General features: G+C 49.4%; 4 non-coding genes and 1 pseudogene across 4 annotated transcripts; all 5 read right to left on the bottom strand.

Annotated features, from left to right (window-relative positions):
- Positions 1-733: 733 nt before the first annotated feature.
- Positions 734-908, bottom strand: LOC148810280 (U2 spliceosomal RNA; annotated as a pseudogene).
- Positions 909-1,885: 977 nt separating this feature from the next.
- On the bottom strand, positions 1,886-2,076 carry LOC148810279 (U2 spliceosomal RNA). Its single transcript, XR_016086799.1, has one exon. It is a non-coding gene; the product is annotated as a U2 spliceosomal RNA (small nuclear RNA).
- Positions 2,077-6,844: 4,768 nt separating this feature from the next.
- On the bottom strand, positions 6,845-7,029 carry LOC148810278 (U2 spliceosomal RNA). The gene has a single exon (XR_016086800.1). It is a non-coding gene; the product is annotated as a U2 spliceosomal RNA (small nuclear RNA).
- A 6,367-nt stretch (positions 7,030-13,396) lies between these two features.
- LOC148810277 (U2 spliceosomal RNA) lies at positions 13,397-13,587 on the bottom strand. Its single transcript, XR_016086802.1, has one exon. It is a non-coding gene; the product is annotated as a U2 spliceosomal RNA (small nuclear RNA).
- Positions 13,588-22,528: 8,941 nt separating this feature from the next.
- On the bottom strand, positions 22,529-22,719 carry LOC148810276 (U2 spliceosomal RNA). Its single transcript, XR_016086804.1, has one exon. It is a non-coding gene; the product is annotated as a U2 spliceosomal RNA (small nuclear RNA).
- Positions 22,720-23,336: the final 617 nt, after the last annotated feature.

Raw genomic sequence — 23,336 nt, 5'->3', positions numbered from 1 at the left:
ACGTTGAAGTCCCCGCCGAGTACCACCTGTCTGTTGGTGGTGCAGCAGCTGGCCAGGTCAGCAAACACTTCCTTCCGGATAGAGGGTTCCGTCGGAGCATAGACGTTAATTGCTCTCAACTTCTGCCCCCTCCAGTCGATGTCTGCGACCAGGATCCGGCCCTGCACAGCGCAGCTGCCGGCCTCCCTGCAGCCAGAGGCCTGCCGCCGGACTCTGCTCCCCCTCTCTCTTGCCTGCCTGCCTGCCTTCCTGCCAGTCCCGGGCGGGGGCCCTGCTCTTTGATCTTCTGTCAACGGCCCGACAACGACCGCAGCCGCGGGTGGCGCCAGCCGGCTAAGTTTTTTGGAGGGAAAACACCCGGCTGTCGAAAGGGGCCTGCCTGCAAGGACGGACACACACACACACACACACACACACACACACACACACACACACACACACACACACAAGCCACGCCTGCCTCCCAGGGAAAAGGAGGAAAAAACTAAGTTTTTTGGAGGGAAAACGCACGGGAGCCGAAAAGGGGGCCAGCCTGCTTGCCGAGAGAGTCGAGACGCGGGAAAGCGCACAGAGGGAGCACGGGGACGGAGACGGGGAGAGGGAGAGAGAGGCACAGAGACACACAGATGGACGAGAGACGAGACCGGAGAAGAAGGAGCTCCAGTCCACCTCGCTTTTTTGCTTGCTTGCTTGCTTGCTTGCTAGCTACGTCTGTCTTTTCACCGCTGAGAGAAGGTAGTGCACCGTTCCCGGAGGCGCTGCAATACCGGGGCGATGCGTGGAGAGGACGGAGCAAGCTCCTGATCCAGTTTCCTGTTCCAAAAATCCGTTTAATATGTGGTCCCCCGATGGGGGACATATCAGATATTAAACTGATAAGAACAGATTTTTTTTTTCTTATAAAATATACTTTATTCCGAAAAAAAACATCTCAAAAGGAAACATCTCATACATTAACACTACACGTAATAAAAACAACGGCAGAAAGGCAGTGATTGTCCGTTATCAATCCTTTGCAAGTGTGGGTGGATTTGCGCTATTATGAGAGTCCCTCCAAACCCTACCACTTGCTGTTAACCATTAATCCCTGTACAGGGTCCATAGTCCTTTCCAGCGCTCCTTTGCCGTGGGGAAACCCCATTTGGCAACGTCGTGCTTCATCCTCCACCTGAGGTCCGCCAGGATCCTCTCCTCCAGCTCCCTTGCTCCCCACTTGATGTTGTGGCAGATGAGATTGTTCCTTGCGTCCCACAGGCCTTTTTTAGTAAGGGACAGCAGCAGCCACATCAGGAACTGCGTCCCCTTGTTCAATCCGGTAGGTGCCAGCCCCAGCAGAATGTACTGGTAACTGAGCACCGCACTCGTTTCCAGGAGTTGCATGGTGTTGTCCATTCTGCCCCACACCGCCTTGGCGAAGGGGCAGCTCCAGAACACGTGCTCCTGAGTCTCCTCGACGAAACACGTGTCCCGGGGGCAAAGCGGGTTCCTGGTAAGCAAGTGTCTGTAGAGGACCTCTCTGGTGGCCAGTCTCTTGTGTACGGCCATCCAGTTGAGGTCCTTCAGTTGATTGTCCAGTTCTTTAGGCTGCGTCCTTTCCCAGACTTGTCTGGGAACTTGCAGCCTTTCGTCGGCGACCAGATGCCCCCTCACCTAACTAAGTTTTTTGGAGGGAAAACGCACGGGAGCCGAAAAGGGGGCCAGCCTGCTTGCCGAGAGAGTCGAGACGCGGGAAAGCGCACGGAGAGAGCACGGAGACGGGGAGGGGGAGAGAGAGACACAGAGACACACAGATGGACGAGAGACGAGACCGGAGAAGAAGGAGCTACAGTCCACCTCGCTTGCTTGCTTGCTTGCTAGCTACGTCTGTCTTTTCACCGCTGAGAGAAGGTAGTGCACCGTTCCCGGAGGCGCTGCAATACCGGGCCGATGCGTGGAGAGGACGGAGCAAGCTCCTGATCCAGCTCCCTGTTCCAAAAATCCGTTTAATATGTGGTCCCCCGATGGGGGACGTATCAGATATTAAACTGATAAGAACAGATTTTTTTTTATTTTATATAAACTAATCAATAAACAGAACTCAATCACACCACACTCTCACAGCCCTACACCTAACTCAGTTCCCTAACACATACAGACCCTTCCACCGCTCTTTCGCCGCAGCAAATCCCCACTTTCGCACATCCCATTTCACTCTGTTCCCTATGTCATTCCTCACCCTCCACACCACAGCACCCACCGTTCCATGCACACCGTGCTTCATCAACTCATTCCTGTCCTGCCATACATACGCTTTGACTAAGCTAACCAACAGCCACACCAGAAACCTCTCATTCCATTACCTGACACCCACCACACCCCTTAACACCATTGCATAAGTTAAACGTTCCGAAGTGAAAAACGAAGGCATCCACCGTGCAGACTCCCCCCACACCCGTTGCACAAAGTCACACTCCCAAAACACGTGTTTCACTGTCTCCTCCTTGTGACACTGTTCACGGGGACAGCTCTTCTGCTTAGTCAAGCCGTGTTTGTACAAAATCTCTCTTACAGCCAGTCTATTCCACACGCACAGCCAGTTCAGGTCACGTAACCTATTATCCAGATGCTTCGGCTGTGTGCGCACCCAGACCTCGCGAGGCACTCCCACTACTGCGGCACTGCTGTCTTTTCTCAGAAGTCGGTACATCAGTCTGTGATCCAATGAGGTGAGTCCCGCCTTCACCGCCGAGTGCACTTTCAGCCAGTGCGCAGCGCGTCTGTAGTGCCACGGCAACTTCTCAGCCTTGGGCGTAGAATTTGTCCATTGCACCAAGTGTCTCATGGTATGTGAAAACCACAGACGCACAAATAAAAAGCAAACATGCATCGGGTCTCCTTGTAATGCCACACAGAGACTGGCAACAGCGACACAGTCCAACTTCAGGGGTAGATCCAAAACCCCTCTTCCCCCTCCTTCTATCGGCCTGTACATGTCAGTGCGTTTTACATACTCATACTTCTGCCCCCATACGAAAGCAAAGACAGTCCGCACCAACTCCTTCCTCATTCTTGCCGGCATGGGATAGACCACAGCTAAATGGAGCAACAGCGGCAGGACTTCAATTTTTAAAACCACCACCTTCCCGAGAAAGGACAATGATCTGTGCTGCCACAAACCCAACTTTTGCGTCACCTTTCTCATCCTTCCCTCCCAGTTGAGACGTACAGCGTCTTCTGAGTGAAACAGGATACCCAGGATCTTAATCGGGTCCCTCACCACCGTCAGACCCCCAAATGCATCTCCCTTGTTCTGCCAAGTGCCCCAGTATTTTATGGAGCTCTTGTTCCTATTCAGTTTAGTCCCCAGTCCGTCTTCATACTCTTGAACTATATTGAGCACATGCTGCAAGCTGACCTCTGAGCTCAGAAACAGAGTGACATCATCAGCATAGGCAATTACCTTGACCTGTCTTCCCTTGCTTCCACAACGCCCTCCACTCAAGGATCTTCCCGGATCTGGTCCAGAAAAGGCTCTACATAGAGAACATACAGCAAGGGAGACAAAGGGCACCCTTGCCGTACGCCGCACGCCACCGGGATGGCTCTACCTACCCATCCGTTGATGTTGACTCGTGTTTCCACGTTCTTGTATAGGGTCCGGATCCATTCTATGAAACGCACGCTGACACCCATTCTGGCTAGGATCTCCCACAAGGCAGTGTGGTGGACCCTGTCAAATGCCTTGTTCTGGTCCAGGTTCACCATCATCAACGGCAGCCTCCTGTCCCTTACCCATTCTGTGATGTCCCTTATAAGTTGTAGATTCCAGGCCAGCCTCCTGCCAGCCACTGCACATGTCTGCTCTTCCTTCACCGAAAGAGCCATGATGTTCCTGAGCCTCATGCTCAAAACCCTGGTGAGGATCTTATAGTCTGTACACAACAGCTGCAGAGGTCTCCAATTGTCCAGGTCGACCTTATCACCCTTCTTCTTGTAGATCAGCGTTAGTAAACCCGTCTTCATCGAGGGACTCATCTCGCCAAGTTCGAGGATCTCTGTAAAAACTGTACACAAAATAGGTTCCAAATGTTTCCAAAAAACACTATAAAATTCAACGGGTAGGCCGTCCACCCCAGGGACTGTCCCCTTCTTTAGGCCTAACATGGCATTCTTAATTTCCTTGGCCATAATCGGATTGTCCAAGCCATTATTTTCGCCACTTCGGAAACGTACCTGAGCCATCAGCCTGCTCCGCACTTCCTTGTCCACTGCCTTTTCTGCAAAAAGATCTTCATAATACTCAGTAGCACAACCAAGCATATCAGTTATGTCCTCCACCACCTTCCCATCCTTCTTCACTAACCTTTTGATGCAGACTTTCTCCTGTTGTGTCCTGACCAGGCTGAAAAACTGGGAGGAGCACTGCTCGTCCTTCTCCATTTGGATACCCCTTAATCTGAATAGAAAATCCTTGGCATGTTGCAGCCATTGAGTGCGCAAACATGCCCTTATCCTGTTAGCCTTTCGCAGATCAAAATCTCCTCTGCAGTTAGCCTCCTCATACATGAGCTCCAGACACTTTTGTAATCTAGTCAGGTCTTCCCGCTCAGCTTGCCGTCTAGAAACACAATAGCCAATTGACACTTTAGATATTACTTGTTTGCTGTACTCCCACCATTCTACAGCCGTCCGGAACTTCCCACACATCTGAGAAAGGTGTTCCAACAGGCGGCCAATTCTTACCTGGTATTCTCTGTCCTCCAGTACAGACCTGTTTAGCTTCCAATATCCATGTCTGAAGCCTCTTTTTTTAACTTTGAAGGACACAGATACCCAAAAGTGGTCTGAAAACCACGTCGGCGCCACCGTTCTGCTCAGGATCTCCAACTCCAAAGTATGAAAAATATAATCCAGTCGTCTCGTGACTCCTTGACTATTTTCCCTATTGTGATGCTTAGAACCAGAAAGCCCATCTTTTAATTTAAAGTCTTTAATAATTTTCACCAGTGCACTCATCCCACCACCCTGTTCTCCCTCCATATCAATATTGAAATCACCTACCGACACCAAACTTCTATTTGTGTAGGGCACTGGCTCCAAGTCCTTAAAAAATTCCCCCTGCATTCTCCTGTCAGCCGGCACATACACACCCACTATTCTCAATGGTATATCTCCCCATCGACCGTCAACTATTAAAAGTCTGCCTGGAACTATGGATCTAACTTTGTGCGGCACGAACAAGGGGGAACCGCAGAGAATGCCTATCCCAGAGGAGTGGACTCCACCTGCGCTCCACCAAGACCGACCCGTCTTCCATTCCTGCTGAAATACCTCGGCGTCCTTACTTCCCGCCAAATGCACCTCCTGGAGGACACAGAAATCAAAACTTCTTTTGGCTAAATCCTCAAAAACCGCGTGTCGCTTTTCTCTACTCTTTAAGCCCCTGACATTCATTGTAGCAAATGTGAGGGTCACGATGGACCTTCAAAGTTCTCACTGACCATATCCTCTCCAGTCACAGGTGACACAGGGTCTAAATTCCAGAAGTAAGGTGGAAATATACCCTCCTCCTCCAGCCCGTGCATCGTGGCCCGGCCTGCGTCTTCTTGCCCCATTTCCACCTCATCTGTCCTTCCTGGGGTAGGCGGAACGGAGGAAGCACTAGGGCTCGCGTCGGTTCCACCACTTACCAGTACTGAGCAGATGCCATATGTTTGCGACGGTTCCACCTGCTGCCCTGGTGGCAGTGTTCCTTCCATCCCTTCTGAACCTACCTGGTCTTCCAAGACAGACCCAAGATCTTCCGAAGAGCCTGTCTCCTCCACTTCGCTGCCACCCCCTTCCTCCGCCAGTGGAGCCCTTTCTTTCTTTTTGGGTTTATTCCCTTCCATCATTGCGCGTTCGTCACTTTCTACCCTCTGCCTCTTAGGGGGGGCTTTCGAACTACTCGCCGCTACGTCATCTACCTCCGCCGCTCTCCGCTCCTTCTGCTCCCTCGTCTTTCTCGTCCCCCAGCCCAGTCTTCAAGCCGCGGTCAAGCCATGTACTTTTCAGATCTGAGCCAAAAGGCCGAGAAGCGATGCCCGACGCCGGCCTTGGGCGGGCGCGCGGGCGTCCGGCTGGCGCGCAGCGGCGCAGGCCGACGCCTCTGGAGCCCGGTCCGCACGCGGCTGCCGGCCGCCCGGACTCCGCTCTCCCCCTCTCTTGCCTGCCTGCTTGCTCGCCTGCCTGCCCGCCAGTCCCGGGCGGGGGCCCTGCTCTTTGATCTCCTGTCAACGGCCCGACAACGACCGCAGCCGCGGGGGGCGCCAGCCGGCCGGCCTCCTTAGCTTAGGCCCCTCCCTCCAGCAGCAGCCGTGCCGAGCGAGCTGCAAGCAAAAGCGGACCGTCGGCACCTGCGGGCAGAGGCAAGGGGCAGCACTCTCTCGGGAGGGACGGACACACACAAACACACACACGCCTGCCTGCCTGCTGAAAAAAAGAAAGAAAAGGTGTATATACTAAGTTTTTTGGAGGGAAAACGCCCGGCTGTCGAAAGGGGCCCGCCTGCAAGGGGACACACACACACATACACACAAGCCACGCCTGCCTCCCTGGAAAAAGGAGGAAAAAAACTAAGTTTTTTGGAGGGAAAACGCACGGGAGCCGAAAAGGGGGCCAGCCTGCTTGCCGAGAGAGTCGAGGCGCGGGAAAGTGCACGGAGGGAGGACGGGAACGTAGATGGAGACGGGGAGGGGGGGAGAGAGAGACACAGATGGACGAGAGACGAGACCGGAGAGGAAGGAGCTCCAGTCCACCTCGCTTGCTTGCTTGCTTGCTTGCTTGCTTGCTTGCTTGCTACGTCTGTCTTTTCACCGCTGAGAGAAGGTAGTGCACCGTTCCCGGAGGCGCTGCAATACCGGGCCGATGCGTGGAGAGGACGGAGCAAGCTCCTGATCCAGCTCCCTGTTCCAAAAATCCGTTTAATATGTGGTCCCCTGATGGGGGACGTATCAGATATTAAACTGATAAGAACAGATTTTTTTTTTATTACAAAAGTATAAAACTTAAGTCAAAAATCCATAAACAGAGTCCCAGACATTAAACATAACCATCATACATCATTTGGAACAAAAAAGATTCAACACAAAATTAAACTCATAATTCTTACAACAGGACTAAACCCTTCCATCTCTCTCGGGCAGCATGATATCCCCACCTCTGTGTATCTCTTTTTATATGGTATTTTATTTCATGTAGCACTCTCTGGTAAACACTGTGCACCGTTATTACTTTCCCCTTTTTAATTAAAATGTCCCGAGCAGTCCACATCTCTGCCTTAATCATACTTATTATTAACCATAGTAAAAAGTTGACGCTGCCCACTTTGCCACCCCCCTTTATGCCATACAGCACTACTGCCATTGAAACTCTAAAAGATTCGTCCAATAGCCTGAAAAAGCGATTACATTTCTTCCATACTTTTTTTGCAAAACCACATTCCATTAAAGCATGTTTAATTGTCTCAGGACTTTTACATCCCTCTCTTGGACATGTTGCAGACCTTGTCAATTTGTGCTTATAAAGCACTTCTCTAACTGGCAGTCTTCCCCACACGATTCTCCAATTGAGATCAATAAACTTATGGTCCAAACCTCGTGGCTGGATTCGGGACCACACGGCTTCTTTTCCCCTCCGCTCTGCCGGAACCTTAGTTGTCTCTATTATTTGCTGGTATATGCATCTGTGTTTCAGTAATATTGAGGTGTCCCCCTTATCCCAGTATTTCTTCATCCACCCTATTGCATGTTTATAATACCAGGGGAGGTCTCCCCCATGTGGCACTGCGTTTGACCATGTCACTAACATTCTCATATGCTGTGCCAGCCAAAATCTCACAAAATATTGATAAGCATGGTTCATAGGTGAGTTCAAAGCAAAACACAGGTTAGACACATAGATACAATCCAATTTCAGAGGAAAGTCTGGGACTTCTCTACCACCCTGTTCTATTTGTCGAACCATATCTACTCTTTTAACGTATTCATATTTCCTTCCCATATAAAACGAAACACCTCACCAACTAAAAGACGCCTATACCTTGCCGGCAGTGGATACACGTACACCAAATATACTAAAAGTGGTAAAATGTCTACTTTCAGGATTAAAACTTTCCCAACTAGGGTCAGCTTTAACTTGCTCCATAAGCCCAGCTTCTTTCTAACTTCCTTGATTCTAGAGGCCCAGTTACATTGCCCCGATCCCCTCCGCAAGAAGTCAAGACCCAAGACTTTGATAGGTCCTGTACATAATCTGAAGCCACTGGCCCACTGTTGTGATATCTCACTAGAGCCAAAAGCTTTCACCGTGCTTTTCTCTGCATTTAAACAGGCGCCCGATGCTCTCGCAAAGACTTTAAAAACATCCAAAGTGAAGGTTAGACTAGATGTTGTGCCTGCTAATAAAGTTACATCGTCTGCATACATAGTTAATTTGACTCTTTCGCCTCTGCTCCCAGGCAAGATCAAACCATCTATTTTGTCCTCTCTTCTGATTGCACACGCGAAAGGCTCCATGTAGATCGCGATTAACAAAGGCGAGAGAGGGCAACCTAGCCTCACTCCGGCTTTCTGATTGATAAAATCTCCTATCCAACCATTCACTACCGCTCTGCTACCCACGTCGTTGTATAGGGTTCTGATCCAGCTGATCACAATTGGTCCAAAGCCTAAATTCTCCAACACCAGCCATAAGAACTTGTGCGAGACCCTGTCAAAAGCCTTCTCCAGATCTAAATTAGCTAATAATAGAGGAACCTTGCTCTGTTCAGCCCATGACACAGCATCCCTTAATAACTGCAGGGTCCACCTTCCCGACCTCCCTTTCACTCCACTAGTCTGGTCCTTGCCTATTATACTCGGCATCACCTGAGATACACGATAGACAAGCACTTTTGCCATTATCTTATAATCTGCGCATTAAAGCGTTAGGGGTCTCCAATTTTTCAAGGATGTACGGTCTCCTTTCTTAAAAATCAAGGTTAAAATGCCTTCCCTCATAGACTTACCCATACATTCCTTACTAAAAATCTCTTTTATTAGTTCCGAAAAAAAAGGGCCTAAAATTCTCCAGAAAGTGCCGTAGAACTCTACTGGAATTCCATCGACCCCCGGCACCTTCCCCCTTTTCAGAGACTTCATCGCCGCTTCCAACTCAAGCAATTCAAATGGTTTTTCCAGCTCAGCTTTCTGTTCTTCTGACAGAGTTGTCTGCAGGTTCCGAAGTATCATTCCCGCTGCTTCCCTCTCACTTACCTTTTCCGAGAAAAGGTTCCCGTAAAAACTAGATACTTCTCGAAGCATTCCCTCTTGGTCTTTAATCTGTCCACCACCATAGTCAGAGACAGCTTGTAGGACTCTCTTTTCCTGCCTCTTTCTAATTTTATTAAAGAAAAAAGTAGAGCACGTCTCATACTTTTCCAGAAACTCCACCCTCGCTCGAAACAAAAAATCTCTTGCCCTCTTCTCATAATATTCCTTTATCTGTTTGACTAGAGTTGTGACTTTTTCCTCACTAGAGGGCGCTGTACTATTTCCACTGTTATAGGCTTTCTCCAACTCCCTCTCAAGATTCTCTAATTCTTCCTTCTCCTCCTCTCCCTACAGTATTTCCTGGAGATCTTCCCTATCAGACTCTTGGCTTCTTCCCAAATCTCTACCAGAGATCTGTCCTTCGGTCTTTTGTTCAGAAATCTTGTTAAAAACCTTTCCATCTTCTTTATATACTTCCTTTCTTCCAGGACCGAACAATTTAGTCTCCAAACCCCTCTTCCAAATTTAATTCCAAAATCCACTATCTTAGTATTCACAGCACAATGGTCAGAGAACCACACTGGGGTTACTTTAACGGTTTCCACCTTAATTGTACTCGAGACAAAAACATAATCTAGTCTTCTGCACACACCCCTCGTGTTGCTCCAGGTACATCTCACTTGGGGTGGGTTACTCATTTTTTGGCTATCCTTCAAATTATATATTCTCAAAATATTCCTTACCTTTCTGGCATCCCCATCCTTTTCATTATCAATATCAATATTGAAATCTCCACCAATCACTACAAATTTGTTTGTCACGCACAAAGGGCCCAAACTGGTCAAGAAATCTCTTCTTTCCCTAATTGCAGCTGGTGCATACACACACACAAACCTACCGTCTACCCCGTTAACCCTCGCATCCACACACAACAACCTTCCCGGCTCACTCACCCTCACCTCTCCGCATTCCGTTTGAGGGTTCCCAAACAGGATCCCTACCCCGGTAGAGTTTACCTTCCCAATGCTCCACCTTGAGGGGCCACGGTCCCACAAGGCGGTCAGCGTCTCCTTATCTTTTTTGTCCTTGATATGTACCTCCTGTAAAAAACAGTCGGTTTCAAATCTCTGATGTACTCAAAAACAGCCGCTCTCTTAGCCCTATCACGCAGCCCTCGCACATTGATTGTCAAGATGCTGCTCATTGGCTAAAAAAGGTTAAGTCCAGGCTTTTTGGGCTCTCCCCTCACCCTCTTTGATATAGGCCTCTAATTCTGATCCACATCTAAGCACCTCCTCCTTCTTCTTCCCCTCGAGGCTCATCCCCAGCACTTCCCTTCCACTATGATCAAAAGTGGGCTTAACACTACTGAACTGTCTAAGGATGTAATTAATTTTTTCAAACCCTTTGGGGTATCTCACCCCCTCCCTGTACCAGGTAGTTTGCTTAAGGAAAGCACTGGTGGTCTCGATATCAAGCCTCCAGAGGCTTCCTGTCTGCCACACCTTCCGACGTAGCTCCTCATATCTCCGCTGGCGGTCTTTCCTACCTAAATCCCCAGCCTTTTGAGCCTCCCTATCCTTAATTAGGTCCACCAGAACCTGCTGTGCAGCCATAGCGGACTTCTGTTCCCTACTTGTAATCCTAATTATGTTTCTGCCCTCTACTTTAAAGACCACGCCCTCTTGTACTAATTTAGCCAAATTAGAGACAGGTGTAAAATCAATCTGTCCCTCCTCATTTATTTTCTGCTCAGACAGAAAGTCTTCTGTCGCAGCAACTACAAGTCCAACTAAACCACAGGGTCGTTTACTGTGGCCCAAAAAACGTTCTGCCTGTTTTTCAGGTTCCATACTTGTCTGAGGAGCCGTGTCAGCAACCACCTCAGGGGTTGAGACCTCCTCACTACTCCCTCCCATTTCTAATTTCCTCTTGGCAGACCCACCAGTTCGTTCCATCTCTTCTCTGACCCCTATGGTTTGCTCAATGTTGCTCATTATGTCCTGCATGGCCTCAAGGTTTTTGGCCGTCCGGGCAGCAATGTCCTCTACTGTTGCCGATCTGTCTTCCGCGTCTACCTCTGGATCCGGGGTGGGACTTCTGCTCTCTAGCTCCTGGTCTTCCACCGCTTTCTGCCTCCCTCCGTCTTCTCCTTCTCTAACTGTATCCTCCTCCGTTTCTTCTGGCGCTCCAGTCGCCTCCTCTCCCTCCTCTGTACCTGAAACACAGAGGGACAAAGAAGGCCCAGCAACCCCAGACACGCCCCCTGCTGCCTCCCTGCTTACCGAAATATGGCTCAGAGGGCAGTCCTTATACAAATGGCCTTTCTCCCCACACAGGTTGCATGTCTTCGCCGTCTTGCAGTCTGCTCCCAGGTGTCCGGTTTTCCCGCAGCGTTTGCAAACCAGCTCCCTACAATTGGCTGCGAAATGTCCCTCACCTCCGCATCTCCTGCATGTCAGTGGCTGTCCCGGGTAACTGAGGTATCCACGATTATCCCCAATAAAAAACATTGCAGGGGGATGCAGAAAACCATCTTCTTGGGTGCTGACAGTCCTCAAACGGACAAAATACCTGATCTTCCCCGTCCAATACCCATTTCTATCCATTATTTTGGTTCCCTTAGCTGTTAAGTCCACAAATCGTTTCAGAAAAACCTCAATGTCCTCTTCAGGCACATACGGGTTAAACATCTGAACAACCAGAGGCCTGTTTTCCCTTATAAACAAAGGTTCAACAATGTAATCACATAATGGCTTCTCCTCCCTTTTAGCTTTGGCTATCTCCCAGACGTTTTGGCAAACCACTCTGCCCGTCAAAAACAGGTCATAGGTCTTTTTTCCCAAAAAATCTTGAAAACAATAAACATCAGTGGGACTCAAACCAAAAACTCCACGAATTATATCATCTCCAAAAATTCCTCTGTCTCTCAAAACCTTTTCTCCAGCTTCTTCTTTCTGCACAAACCTAATTGTGTGCCTTAACTGACCTTCTCGACTGCCAGCGCCCTCTAATGGTCTTCCCGCCGTACTTCTAGCCGAAGCCGCAGCTGCCGCATAACTTCTTCCTCCTTCCTTCGCAAGTCCTCTTTCAGGTCTTCCAAGGTCTTCTCCGGCCAGGGTCCTCCCTGCCGTATCAAAAACGCCTTCAGGAGCCGGCTCCATCCCTCCGTCCTCCCCGCTCCGCCGCTCCATCTGGGTAGGTTGAAGAAATCTTCCGCCGCCGATGCTCTCCTCTCTCCTCTCCGTCCGTCGCTGCTATCTCTTCCTTTGACTCAGTCCTCTAGCCGCGGTCAAGCCACGTACTATTAGATCTGAGCCAAAAGGCAGAGAAGCAATGCCCGACGCTGGCCTTGGGCGGGCGTGCGGGCGTCCGGCTGGCACGCAGCGGCGCAGGCCGACGCCTCTGGAGCCCAGTCCGCACGCGGCTGCCGGCCGCCCGGACTCCGCTCTCCCCCTCTCTTTCCTGCCTGCTTGCTCGCCTGCCTGCCCGCCAGTCCCTGGCGGGGGCCCTGCTCTTTGATCTCCTGTCAACGGCCCGACAACGACCGCAGCCGCGGGGGGCGCCAGCCGGCCGGCCTCCTTAGCTTAGGCCCCTCCCTCCAGCAGCAGCCGTGCCGAGCGAGCTGCAAGCAAAAGCGGACCGTCGGCACCTGCGGGCAGAGGCAAGGGGCAGCACTCTCTCAGGAGGGACGGGGACACACACACACGCCTGCCTGCCTGCCGAAAAAAAGAAAGAAAAAAAAAAGAAAAAAAGAAAAGGTGTATATACTAAGTTTTTTGGAGGGAAAACGCCCGGCTGTCGAAAGGGGCCCGCCTGCAAGGGGACACACATACACACAAGCCACGCCTGCCTCCCTGGAAAAAGGAGGAAAAAAACTAAGTTTTTTGGAGGGAAAACGCACGGGAGCCGAAAAGGGGGCCAGCCTGCTTGCCGAGAGAGTCGAGGCGCGGGAAAGTGCACGGAGGGAGGACGGAAACGGAGATGGAGACGGGGAGAGGGGGAGAGAGAGACACAGAGACGCACAGATGGACGAAAGACGAGACCGGAGAGGAAGGAGCTCCAGTCCACCTCGCTTGCTTGCTTGCTTGCTTGCTTGCTACGTCTGTCTTTTCACCGCTGAGAGAAGGTAGTGCACCGTTCCCGGAGGCGCTGCAATACCGGGCCGATGCGTGGAGAGGACGGAGCAAGCTCCTGATCCAGCTCCCTTTTCCAAAAATCCGTTTAATATGTGGTCCCCCGATGGGGGACGTATCAGATATTAAACTGATAAGAACAGATTTTTTTTTTGGATAAATTACAATATCCAAAAACTCAAACCCTCAACTACCCAAACTTAACAATACATCAGCAGAACCACTACACAGCTAAATCAACCATTTCTTCTCACAGTTTCACCTTCTTAACCTAATCCCGCCCGTTATTCAAATTTAAACCCACCCCCATCACTGCTTCTTTCCACATACAAATCAAACCAACAAACAAACCCTGTATGCCTAACTATACAATAATATCATTATACTGTTACAACTTCCAACTATCAACAAAAACCATTACACACACACATTAGTCAAACCACACCCTCTCCCATCCCCACTTTTTCTTTCTCCCCAGTTTTCTAGGTTAAAGATATACTATACTTATTTACCTCACTAATACCCCTTACCCACTCCTTCACACCACTAACTTAACACAAACAAACCTTTCCACCTCTCCCTTGCAGCAGCAAAACCCCACCTCAACACGTCCTACTTGACACGTCTTGTTATATCACTCCTAATCTTCCACACAATATCTCTTACTGTACTATTCACCCCATGCTTCACCAAGTCATTCCTAGCTTGCCACACATAGGATTTGACTAAACTCACTACCAACCAAAACAAAAATCTCTCATTCCATTTCTTCATCTTGAACACACCTTTAAGCACAGTTTTCCATGATAACATCTCCACCGAGAGTACCGATGGAAAAGCATTCGTACAATCCTTCCATACTCTCTGGACAAAGTCGCATTGCCAAAAGACATGTTCTATTGTCTCCTCCTTATCACACAGCGGCTGAGGGCACAGATTCTGGCGTGACAGGCCGTGCCTATACAACACGGCCCTAACCTTCAACCTCCCCCATACACACAACCAATTTAAATCTTGTAGATGGTTATCTAGCCCCACCGGCTGGGTTCTCGTCCATACTTCATTCGTGATCCCAACAACAGCAGGAGCTTTCTCTGTCTTTTCCAATTTGTACATCTGTCTGTGGCTTAATGAAAGTAACCCTCCTCTCACCGCTTGATGGGAACGTACCCAACATTCCGCGTGTCTGTAATGCCAAGGCAGACGTTCTGCTTTGGGGGTAGTGTTGGTCCACACCACCAAATGTTTCATCGCAGCGGCAAACCACAAGTGAACAAAAAAACTGCACATGTGTAATGGGTTCTCATATAACACAGAACAAATACTAGATACAAACACACAATCCAGTTTTAAAGGAATATCAGGGACTTCCCTTCCCCCTTCTTCAATAGGCCGATACATATCTTTTCTCCTGATATACTCGTACTTATGACCCCATATAAAGGAAAATACAGTTCTAGTCATCTCTTTCCTCATGCGAGCTGGCATGGGATATACTACTGCCAAGTGAAAAAGTAATGGCATCACGTCAACTTTGATCACTAAGGTCTTCCCCAAAGGGGTTAAAGATCTCTTCTGCCACAGTCCTAACTTCTGCTTGACCTTCACCAAGCGCTCCTCCCAGTTCAGCCTTGCAGTATTCTCCCCGTGGAACTGGATCCCGAGGACCTTCACCGGGCCTGCTGTAGCAGTCAGCCCACCCACCGCATCTGTTCTGTTCTTCCAAGTCCCAAAATATTTAATCGTGCTCTTACTTAGGTTCAACATTGACCCCATTCCTGCAGCAAAGTCAGATACTATCTCCAGCACCTTGCGTAAACTCTCGTCGGTGCTAAGGAACAATGTAATATCGTCGGCGTACGCCGCAATCTTGGCCTGTAGTCCCTTGCTCCCAGGGACCACCACTCCACAGATTTTCGGGTCCCTTCGTATCCTCTCCAAAAATGGTTCGATGTACAACACATACAGTAACGGAGACAACGGGCACCCCTGACGTACACCACATTTAATCGGTATGCCTCCCCCTAATCTTCCGTTGACACAAACTCTTGTTTCTACCTTCGCATACAAGATTTGTATCCAGGAGATGAATTTTTCCTTTAGCCCCATCTTCTTCAAAATAATCCACAATGCATCATGGTTAACCCTATCGAATGCCTTATTTTGATCAAGGCTCACTAACATCAAGGGCAAGCTTCTGTCTTCTACCCATGCCAGAATGTCCCGTATCAGCTGAAGATTCCAGCTTATCTTCCTACCGGAAACACCATAGGTCTGGTCCCGATTCACCAAGTGCATCATGATCTTACGCAGCCTCTGCCCAAGCAGCCTTGCCAAGATCTTGTAATCGGAACACAAAAGCTGCAAGGGCCTCCAGTTATCCAGGTTAGTCTTATCGCCTTTCTTCTTATAAATCAAAGTTAAAATGCCTGTTCTCATCGTGGCTCCCATCCTTCCTCGATGCAATATCTCTACAAACAGATCCTTTAATATCGGTTCCAGCCATTCCCAAAATACCCTATAAAAATCAGTAGGCAATCCATCCACACCAGGGACTGTGCCTCTACGAAGACCAAGCATTGCCTCTTTAATTTCTGCCATAGTTAAAGGACCGTCCAGCACGGCCTCACAATTGATCTTCTCACTCACACAGTCCAACAATTTGTCACGCACGCTTACATCCACACCTTTTGCAGAGAATAGCTCCTTGTAGTATTCAGTTGCACAGTCCACCATCCCCGTCTCATCTTCCACCAACTCACCGTCCTTACCCATAAAACCTTCCATTATACTGGACTCTTGCTGAATTCTTACTGAGCTGAAGAACTGCGGGGAGCACTGCTCATCACCCTCTAATTGGATGCCCCTCACTCTAAATAAGTACTCCTTTGCCCACTGAAGCCATTTAATTCTCAGCGTTGATCTTACTTGAACCACAGCTTTCCAGTCAAGGACGCCACCTCTGTTAGCCAACTCATACAATCTCTCTAATTCTCTCTGCAATTTAGTCATTTCTTCCCTTTCCCTTTGTCTTCTCTCTGAGCAGTACATAATAGAAACATGGGCGATGATCCGTTTGCAGACCTCCCACCATTCAATCACAGAGTTGAATTCCTTCCGCCTCCTGTTAAGATGGCCTAACAAAGATATTATTCTTTTCTGGTACTCCGCCTCTTCTAATACCAACCAGTTCAGTTTCCAGTAACTGGCTTGCAGTCCCGTCTTATCTGTTTTGAAGGTAACAGTGAGCATTAGATGATCCGAAAACCAAGTGGGTAACACTTTCCTATCTATTATGCTCATCCTCAAAGTGTGAAAAATGTAGTCCAATCGCCTTTGCACCCCTCTACTGTTTTCCCATGTGTAATGCTTGATATTCCGAAATCCATCGTGCAGCCTAAAACCCCCAACGATATTCCGCAGTGCTTCCACCCCACCACCTTGAGTGTCATCCAAATCAATATTAAAGTCTCCCCCAATCAACACTTCCCTATTAGTGTACAACGCTGCTTCCAGGTCCTTCAAGAAGGACGTATGTAGGTGCCCGTCCGCTGGAACATATACACCAATAATCCTCAGTCTAGATTTCTTCCATACACCATCCACCACTAAGAGTCTACCCGGAACCACTGTAGCCCAGGAGGTGAAGACAAACTCCCGGGTCCCGCACAAAATACCGATCCCGGAAGAATGCACACCACCGGCGCTCCACTAAGAGTTTCCTTTCTGCCATTCTTTACTAAACTGTACAGCCTCCTCCGGTCCTTCTAGATGCACTTCTTGCAAAATGCACAGGTCAATACGGCGCCGGGCCAAATCTTCAAACACCGCTCGTCTTTTTTCTTTATTCTTTAGAATTCTTACATTAGCAGTGGCTACTGTAAACGTCATGTTGGATCATTAGAGCTTTCACTCTCCATTTCATCATTAGAGCCAGGGGTCGCAGAGCTGACAGTCTCGAAATCACTACGAGGACTGCCGTCCTCCGACAACTCCTGACCCAGTGATTGCTCCTTACCGTTTGGATCCAGCTCCATCATGCCGAACTGTCTATACGACCCTGCCAGACAGGCGACAGAGGAACTCCCCTCGCCAGCCTCAGGGCTCAACACCGAAAGGCGTGAATAGAGGTCGAGAGCCCTCTCCCGCTGCCCTGGAGGTAAGGATCCTTCCGTATCTTCCCCCTCCTCTACCCCCTTCTTCCACCAACCCCATGCCTGTTTCACCTAGTCTATCTCCTCCCTCTTCTGCATTTTCTTCTTCGTCCCGGGTCACTGGTGTTCCATCTCTAGCCTTGAGTTTCTTCCCTTCAGCTATTGACTTCTCTTCAGTAACTGACCTATGCCTCTTGGGAAGAGACTTGCCCCTGTCTTTGTTGGAATTTTCTTCGCCCTCATCCTCTGCCTCAACAGCCTGTGCAAACCATGCTTCGCTAGCTGCCACGAATTCCGGATCCTGCCATCGACAATTCTTATATAAATGGTCTTCCTCCCCACACACAGAACAGTACTTGGCTCTACAGTACTTCCTTGCATGGTCCTTGCTGCCACACCTTGTACATTCTTTAGCTCCACAATCCTTCTCCAAATGACCAAACCCGTAACAGGAGCGACAAAAAATAGGTTGATCCCTGTAATAGAGGTAATCTCTACTTGTTCCTAGAGCAAAGTAAGCCGGAGGGTGCACATAACCTCCTTCAACGTTCTTATCTTCTCTTAATTGTACATGGTAGAGTCTTTTCCCAGTCCAGAATCCTTTCCTGTCAATGATGCTCTTGGGAGCCTCAACCACACCCACATGTCTACTCAGGAAAGCTGTCAATTCCCGGTCTTCTACAAAGGGGTCATACATATGCACCACTAACCACCTGAGATTACCTTTTATGAGTCCCTCACACCCAAAAAACCTCATCCATTCACCGTTCCGCTCTGATTCACACCGCTTGGAGAATCTCCGATGCAGGTTGTCGTCATTAAAGGTAACATCAATGTATTTTTCCTTACGATTGCCCTGCAGACATTTAGTGTCGCTAGCAGCAATTCCCAAAGACTTAAACAAAATTTTCTCAATAAACTCGTCTCTCCCAAACATTTCTGAATCCTCTGTCCATCTAAAACGAATAGTCCATTTAATGCTCGGGCCTCTCCCCTGCCTTCCAGCAGAGACCCGAGCCTCCGCCATCATGAAGACAGCCGAGGCCCGCCGCCTTCGCAGGACCTTCTCCGCCAACGCCCGGTACCTCTACAATGATCCGGATCCTCCTCGTCTCGAATTGTCCCCGGCTCTGCAGTAAGTCCGCTCCTTTTCTCCTCTGTCGTCGATCCTTCCACCGCCTCTTCTCTGTCGCTCATCAGATATTAAACTGATAAGAACAGATTTTTTTTGTGTTTTATTATGAAAATACAAAACCAGTCATAAACCAAAATCATTATATAGAAAACAAGCGAAACCAATCAATGTACATCTGAGACAGAAAGTAAAGAAATTAAACCCTTCCACTTGTCCTTTGCTGCGTGGAATGTCCATCGTAAAATGTCTCTTTTAATTCGCAGTTTCAATTTGTTACAAACTCTCCAGTATATTTCCCGATCTCTTCTCTTCACATCGTTCTTGGTTTGGGCGCATCGGGCAGACCATAGAAAGTATTTTACAATACTAATTAGCAACCATAGCACCCAATCCACCGTTGCTCTTTGCTCCGTACCCTTCCAAGCCAACAAAACTTTCTCAGCGGTTAACACAAACTTTGGTTGCACATTCAATAAAAGTTGTTGACATCGACCCCAAACACCTTTCGCTATTTTACAGTCCCAGAAAACATGCCTTAATGTTTCAATAGTATGACAATCCTTATATGGACAGTGTTTGGTTCTAGTGAGTTTATGCTTGTACATCACCTCCCTGACTGGGAGGCGATTCCACACTACTAGCCAGTTCAAATCTTTATAACAGCCGTCCATATCTTTTGGCTGAACCCTGAGCCAGTGCTCTTTCTTCTTCCCGATTATGGCATTATCAGATCTTGTATTAACCAGGTTATAAAGGGCTTTTTGCTGAACACATACCACCTCGTTTTTCCCTTCTGGGTGTTTTTTCAGCCACTTCCTAGTATGTTCATAATGCCAGGGTATTATTTCTGCTTTGGGCCCTGAGTTATTTATCGGCCTCAGTTGTGGCATAATCCAATTGAACCAAAATCTAACAAAATATTGGCTTTTATGCACTACTTCGGATTGTAAAGCCTTACATAAGCTAGAAACAAAAATAGCATCTAGTTTCAGGGGGATGTTGGGTACATCTCTCCCACCTTCCTCTATTCTTCTATACATGTCCGTCCGACGGATATATTCATACTTTTTATTCCAAATAAAGTTAAAAACAGTTCTTACCACCTCTTTCCTGAGTGACGGGGGTAGAGGAAAGACATATGCCAAAAAGACAAGAGCAGATAACATATCTAGCTTAACCACCATTACCTTTCCCGTATAAGACAGTTGCACGTTTTTCCATCGACCCAGTTTCACCTTTAAAAACTTCACTTTTTCGGACCAGTTTAAAAGCGCTGACCCCTGTGTTGAAAAGTTAACCCCTAATACTTTTATTGGCCCAGGCACTAAGGTCAACCCTCCTGTTGTCTCCTTCCTATTCTTCCAGATGCCCAAATACTTTATCTTGCTTTTGGTGATGTTAAGCTTGGCTCCTGTTGCCCTCCCAAAGGAGTTACACACATCGATCGCCTTCAGCAACCCTATCCCTTCCTTACTTCTCTTCTCCTCTGGAAAAATAAGTTCGTCACTAGAGCTCTCTCTCACCTGTTTTGCACCCTCCCCAGTAGACTCATAAAACCTTGACCTTTGACTTCTTTTTCTTCTTCCTAAATTCTGGGGACTTTAGGATGACTGTCTTCCCCCTGCTGGGCCCTACTACCTCACCCAAATCATCCCCCTTACCGCACTCATCCACACATTCACTCCCCTTGTCACTCAACACATCCTCTCCGTCATTCTCCTTACTCAGAGAAGCACACTCCCCCAACCCCCCCCCTAGCACTGTACTGGGTCCCTCTTCCTCATCGGAGCTCAACAAAGCCTCATATCTATTTGTTTGTGCCAAAGGGAAACCTCTACTCCCCAAACCTCTCCCCCCCCCCCCGCTTTCTCCGAGTCCCCACTGTCGACCACTCAAAGGGGTCAACCCTCCCTTCCTTAGTCACCCGATTGTCCACTTCTAGAAGTCCAGGTGCCGCCTCTGGTGATGAAACCGTCTGTCCCTCTCCGGCTGACGTGTCTTCAATGGATCCAACCGCTTTTTCTCCCCCTGCAGGTTCTTCTGTCTCCCTGGATACCACAGGCCGCCGCCAGACGTTTTCCGCCATGTCACCCACGTCCTTGCCAGGTAGGTTTTTTTCCTTGACGATGTCTGCAAAACTTTTAGCTCTTTTGGCACAGTCTTTGAACACATGTCCTGTACCCCCGCAAAGATTACACACCAAGGCGCTGTTACAGTCCTTAGCTAAGTGGCCGAGCTTCCCACACCTCCTGCAGGCTACCTCCTTACATTCTGCCTGAACATGTCCATGCCCGCCACAGTTTCGGCACGTTAATGGCTGACCATGATAATACAAATAACCGCGGTTTGCCCCGATGGAAAAGAAGGCCGGCGGATGCAACAGTCCCCCTTCTGTCCCGGGGCTTGGCCTTAAACGGACTGCATATGATCTTTTCCCTGTCCAAAAACCTTCAGCGTCGATGATTTTCCTTCCTGCCCCTTGCACGTCGACATACCGTCTCAGAAAAGTGACAATGTCCTCCTCTGGCATGCGGGGGTTAAACATATGCACAGTCAAGGTGCGCATTTCTCGGGCAAACAAAGGTTCAATGTAGAACTTATCAAGGGGCGCCTGCTCTTTTAAACTCTGAGTCTTAGACCAGAATTCGTCACAAAGACTACCAGTATGCAGGGTGATATCATACGTGCCCTTCCAGTAGAAGTCTTGCAAGCACAAAACATTTTCCTTCTTAACGCCCAAGATCTTGAACAAATTGGCTTTCTCAGAAACACTCCTATCCATCCATCCTTCTCTATCCCCTTCTGCTTTCAGCACAAAACGCACCGTATCCTTCATTTGTCCCTCGCGGGACAAAGAAGGTCCGGCCGCCATCCCCGACGTCCTCCTACCAGTTCCCGATGTCTTCTGGGAGCCCCACCTTCACCCCCTGGGCTCAACCCAGAGCGATTGGCTCAGCGATGTTCCCAGCAGTTCTTCCTTCAGGTAACTGGACTGCTCCTCTGCCGGTCACGTCTCCTTCCTCGCAGGCCATCTCTCAGCAAGCCGTCCTCCGCTCCGCCGCCGCCCTTCTCGTACTTTTGACTAGACATCAGGCCGTGGTCAAGCCACGTACCATCAGATCTTGGCCAAAAGGCCGAGAAGCGATGCCCGACGCCGGCCTTGGGCGGGCGCGCGGGCGTCCGGCTGGCGCGCAGCGGCGCAGGCTGACGCCTCTGGAGCCCGGTCCGCACGCGGCTGCCGGCCGCCCGGACTCCGCTCTCCCCCTCTCTTGCCTGCCTGCTTGCTCGCCTGCCTGCCTGCCAGTCCCGGGCGGGGGCCTTGCTCTTTGATCAACGGCCTGACAACGACCGCAGCCGCGGGGGGGCCAGCCGGCCGGCCTCCTTAGCTTAGGCCCCTCCCTCCAGCAGCAGCCGTGCCGAGCGAGCTGCAAGCGAAAGCGGACCGTCGGCACCTGCGGGCAGAGGCAAGGGGCAGCACTCTCTCGGGAGGGACGGGGACACACACACGCCTGCCTGCCTGCCTGCCAAAAAAAAGAAAGAAAAGGTGTATATACTAAGTTTTTTGGAGGGAAAATGCCCGGCTGTCGAAAGGGGCCCGCCTGCAAGGACGGGGACACACACACACACACACACACACACACACACACACACACACACGCTTGCCGAGAGAGTCGAGGCGCGGGAAAGTGCACGGAGGGAGGACGGGAACGGGGAGGGGGAGAGAGAGAGAGACACAGAGACACACAGATGGACGAGAGACGAGACCGGAGAGGAAGGAGCTCCAGTCCACCTCGCTTGCTTGCTAGCTACGTCTGTCTTTTCACCGCTGAGAGAAGGTAGTGCACCGTTCCCGGAGGCGCTGCAATACCGGGCCGATGCGTGGAGAGGACGGAGCAAGCTCCTGATCCGGCTCCCTGTTCCAAAAATCCGTTTAATATGTGGTCCCCCGATGGGGGATGTATCAGATATTAAACTGATAAGAACAGATTTTTTTTATTATAAATGTACAAAACACAAACAGCAATCATCATCAGCACCAATGTAGTATCACATCAGCGAAAATAACCCCTTCCATCTCTCTTTAGCAGCGGCAAAACCCCACCTCAGAACGTCCCATTTAACTCTGCAGGATACATCATGTTTTACTTTATAAAAGACAGTAGATGGCGCACCGCTTACTCCATGTTCCATGAGGTCCTTGCGGGAGGCCCAAAGATGATACTTTACCAAGCTGATTAAAAACCACAATAGAAAACTCTGTCCCCATCTTCGTGGCCTTGGGATCCCACGCAGAATCACTTGGCCGGTTGCAGTAAAGTCCGGTTTCACCTGTTTTAAGACCCCCCCCCACACAAGTCCCAGACCCTCCGTGCAAAACCACAATTCCAAAAAACATGTTGAATAGTTTCAACCTCACCAAATTCGGAACGAGGACATTTGTCCTGTCTTGACAAACTATGGCGGTGTAACGTCTCCCTGACTGGGAGCCTCTTCCACAAAATTAACCAATTCAGATCCTTAAATTTATTTTCCAACCCCACAGGTTGGTTCTGTCTCCATACTTCCTCCGTGATACCCACTACAGCAGGTTCTTCTCTAGCTGTTGCTAGTTGATACAAAGCTTTATGGTTTACAGACACCA

Source organism: Atractosteus spatula, unplaced genomic scaffold (genome assembly GCF_055471065.1).
Source record: "Atractosteus spatula isolate fAtrSpa1 unplaced genomic scaffold, fAtrSpa1.hap1 Scaffold_1, whole genome shotgun sequence".
Classification (NCBI taxonomy): Eukaryota; Metazoa; Chordata; class Actinopteri; order Semionotiformes; family Lepisosteidae; genus Atractosteus; species Atractosteus spatula.
This window is presented reverse-complemented; position numbering and strand designations above follow the sequence as displayed.